Consider the following 4,661-nt stretch of genomic DNA (forward strand, 5'->3'; position numbering starts at 1 on the left):
GGTTCAGGTGTAAATAGCAATGTTAGTAGCTAACTCCTTCAGCGCTGGTAGAATCTTGGAAGAGGAGAGAAAATAACACGAGATCTTCATGTTCAGTGTCCTGTACAGTCCAGACAGCTAGAGTGACTCTTCATACTGTTAGGAAGAAGCATGTTCTAGTGTTTCGTCAGAGTTGGGATTCCTGGCTCTTCCACCAACTCATTATGTGACCTTGGGCAAGTCACATAACTCTAACTCTGTGCCTAATTTCCCCATCTGTGAACTGGGGGTGATGGAGCTGATCCATCTGTGTTATGCACTTTCAGATCTTTACTTGAGAGGTGCTATATAAATGCAAAATGATGGTTGATATCTGCACTTTGTTCATTATCCGTATGTTTCCTTTGGGAGAAACGATTCTGGTGGTTGAGCTAGAATGTGACTCTAAGAACAGTGTTTTAGGTAGGTCATTGTTTCCTACCCTTTCTAATTCCTTTTAATAACTTATTAAATAACATATTGATAACTTATTCTTTGGTAGTGTCCAGAAGCTCTAATCAGCCCTGGCGCCTTGCAGGACTAGGTGCTCTGTGAACACACCCAAAGACACAGTCCCCAATGTGAAAGGCTTGTCTGACTTTTTCATCCCCGACTGTTAGAACTCTGCCCACCCCCTCCAAATATTGCTTTTATCTCCTTGAGTGACCAACACTCTCTGTTATGAGAAGCCCCATCAGGACTTGCCAGTAAGTGGTTTTCTGGCTGGTGGACCAAATCCTGGTTTGTCTGCAGAATGCCAGAATTCCCTTTGCTGTGCTTATGGACGCAAATGTAGGCATAGCGTGGAGCCAGCCTGAGACCAAACGGCATGCCTTGAGATTGTCAGACAAATACCTTCCCCAAGCTGTAAGTAACTTTTAAAAATAAGAAGAGTAAATGAAGAGGTTTTGCTGCAGCAATCTGCAAACAATCTGTACTTGCCAGTTTTGGCAATCTAGAGGGAACAGGGGCCAGAACCTGATTTGTAGTGAATTTGTATTTCTGATTTGTATTTCTGTTGCCCTTGAAAGTGTCATCCTGGATTCAGATCAGTGTATCTGAACCCAGAGTCTGCCACAGTGTTTGGGAATAGTGGGGTATTGTAGGTGAATGTTTAGAAGGTCTGTGGAAAAATGGTTAAAATCACTTGAAACTAGCATTGATGTTTTTCCCCAGGACCATAAATACCAGTTTTGACAAGAGTGTTTCCTCAGATCCAAATCGGGATTTCTGGTTGAAAACTGGCCAGTGTGCATCTTCAAAACTTGGTGCTAAGGTGGAAGAGCTACCCGGCTTCAAATCTGTCCTCTGTCCTGTTCAAGCCAGAGACTTTACCTTGGCTATCCTTCATCTGAATTGATGCCTTGACCCCTGGGCTTTGAAGTCACTTCTGTCTCCCTGATTGGATCTGGGTCACTTCATAAAGTGAGCATTTATAGGGTAAGAGAGATTTATTTTACAGCCTAATAATTAAAGAAGCAAGAGGCGCAGAATCTGGCCTTTTTTTAAGGAAAAAAAGTGAACCTGACTGGGACAAAAAATAAGCGTTACTTATCTGTCCCATTTGCAGGGAAAAACTGTCCCCCAGTTGGCAGCTTCTGGTGTTTATTTCACTGGATGTTCTTAAGCGCTGTTCCTTTGTTATTGCTGTCATTATGATCATTTATTCTGAGCCTCAGCACCAGGCCCCCAGTGCAGCTCAGGGGCCAGTTCTGCTGTGAGCCTTGCCTGTTGCAGCCAAAGACCTGAAGAGCCCAAAGCACTTCAGATTTGCAGAGCCAACTGATGGGTGAGCTGGTCCTGAAAAGGAAACTTTGCTCATTTAGCATGGCGCAGTGATACAACTATTGAGCCTTGAAGGGAGACAAGAAGGGCTAGCTGGGGCTTGCTGGTTCATTCCCAGCTCTGCTGCCACTGTTGGGCATGTCAAGGAGCCTTTTTGCCTCAGCTTACCCACTTTATTAAGTGGGTACAGTATTACCTACCTCATGGGGTGTTTTCATTTGTTAACACTAAGCCACCTTTGAATGCTTGGTGGCCTGTGTCAAGCTGTGCTGTATAAAGGCAAAATGCTGTTTCTTTGTGTGAAGCACTTCTCACTATGACCCATCATCAGTACTTTGTCACCTGAACATGGCACTTCCCAGCATCTGGCTTGCCTCACAAAAGCAGGAGTCCAAGGTGTTTTGCAGTGGTGCTTATGGGTAGGAGTCAAAAGGAGTAAGCTAGACATGGGTGTAAAGATCAGCCATGCTGCCTCTTGTTCAGGTGGATGCCTAAGTTGAAGAAAGGATGTCTGGTGGGTTTTCCCTAGGAAGGATTGCAGTAAATCTGGAGTCAGAAGAGCTTCAGCAGCCAGCCTGACCAGGGAAAAAGGGCTTTCAGCAGCAAGTCCTGAAGAAACAGAGGTGCGAACGGCCTGTTCATTTCTCAGTGTGTTGACTTGCCCACCAAGAAGAGTTTCCTGAGCAGTCATGGTGGTTTGGACTCTGACCTCTGCTGAGGTTTGGTGTGCGGCTTATTGCATGGTTACAGCCCTTCTGTGGGGGCTGTAAAGCTCATGCCTGCCCAGGTGAATAAGGATGTCAGCTAGTGACTGCAGGTATCTATGAAACACCTTGTGTGAGGATGTTTTGAAAGATAATGCGCTTGGTGACTGAGTGGTCCCCTTCTTTGAATTGGGGGGAGACTTGTTTGGAAGAAGTAGAGCACTGTGATCAATGTTGAGGCTTTAGAATTTAAACAAGGGCACCAGGAAACAAAAGAGCAGTTAGAAATGGCTTTATGAAGCAGAACTAGCAATGATGTCTCAGAGCAAGGCCTTGTAGTCTGTCTGGTGGGCTCCAGCATAGAATCACAGACCCAGAAGAAGTGTAACTTTGAAGCTATGGAGCACGTGGTGGGCGGGACCTGTCCGCGGGCTAGTCCACAGTGGCTAGAGCAAATTGTAAAAGGAAACTGCAGAACTAGTGTGAAACAATAACTTGTGTTTGAATTACTGTGTAATAGCAACTAATGTTCCACCAGTGAATGGTGTAGATGCTTTGTATTATGTTTTATAAAATAAAGATTATTTAATTGTATGAGGAGTTTGCTTTCTCTCTTTGGATGCAGTTCTTCAGTTGCATTGTGTATTGCTGGATGAGTTGGCATTGCCAGTGTAAATGAACAAAGCGATGGTCACTGGGTGCTTTTTAGGGGCTGAGCCAACAACTTGTACAGCTTTCACCTTATTGCTTCTTAGACAACTTAACAGGCAGAGAAACCACTCTTCTTTGCAAGGTTGTCATGAGAAGTACATAGTAGTTTGGTGTTTGTTAATAGGTGCTTTCAGGCTGTTGACTGGCTGAACAGTGCATTTCTTCCATAGTGTTTTTTTCCCAGGCCTTTCATGCCTCCTATCCTCAGGCAACTCAAGAAGCAAAAATATTTCCTTTGTTTTCCATGCCCTATATGCTAAAGGAGAAGGTTTTCCTGTGTTTCTACACCATCAACCGTGAGCTCTTCTCATTCATAAACTAAATATGGTTGCCTAGGAATTGCTTCCTTGGAAAGTCTGATAGGAAGGGAGTATGCTTTAATGTTGCCTGGTGCGGGGGAGCTTGCAGCTGTAGAGATGAGCCGAAGTCAGCACTGTGCAAAGATGCAGATTTAATCTGGGGTCCAAGCAGTGCTGGTCTGTCTCTCCGCGTGCCTGCTGTGGTGTCATTGCTTACGTACTGGGAAGCTGTCTTCATTCAGAGCCAGAGAGAAACTGCAGGGCTGTGCAGCTGCTGGAAGCTGTGTATATCATGTTCTGTTCATGGCCCAAAGCTCCCTGGCCAGGACTGACTGTGCCACTTAATCTGCTGTGGGAGATGTGAGCTGCCAGGAGGATGTTGTGCAGGGCTCAGGGGCTTCTTTTGCCCTTGATGCAATAGCTTAGCACTGGGAAAGCCACCAACACAGCGAACAGCTTTGTCAAGTGATTTATAAAGTTGTACGCTCCTTTTAAAAGCTCTGCTTCAAAGGATGCTCCTAAAATAAGAGGAGAGGAAAACATTTTTTTCAGTGATGCTTCTAGCAATTGCAGTGAGAGACCTAGGCACCAACAAGAATTTCTGTGAACCAGGCACTGTTCAGACCCAGAACCAAAGACAGGCCCTGCCCTGCATGGCCTGTACCAGCAGCTCTGAAACTGTGTGTAGCCAAGCCCTGCTCAGGGGAGACCTGAATGTAGTGGGGTATATGTTGTGTATGGTAAAGACCATAAGGTCACAGCATTTTACCAGAGGTCCAGCATGCCAAAAGTCTGTATTCTATAAATAGTTAAGCCAATTTAGTTGTTTGGATGTAACCCTTAAATCTACCTCAAAATCCTCCAGCGCTGGGGAGCAGCTGTGCAGTGTTGAGCCCTCTAGAGATGCTGGCCTGTAGCCCTCTAGAGATGCTGGCCTGTTTATACTCTACAAGCAGCCCGGGTGCATGATGAAGGGGTTTTGGGGACTGCAATAATTTATCCTGGGAGTTTGTTTAACCTCCGAGGTAGTCTGGAAGCAGAAAAGAAAGTACAGCAGCATTCTGAAGCTTTGCTTTAGAGCTGCAAGCGTGTTCAAAGTTCCATGTCTTCAGGAATGCAACACCAGAATCTAGCCTTAAGTCTA

The sequence above is a fragment of the Egretta garzetta genome, unplaced genomic scaffold (assembly GCF_000687185.1).
Source record: "Egretta garzetta isolate BGI_Z169 unplaced genomic scaffold, ASM68718v1 scaffold365, whole genome shotgun sequence".
NCBI lineage: Eukaryota > Metazoa > Chordata > Aves > Pelecaniformes > Ardeidae > Egretta > Egretta garzetta.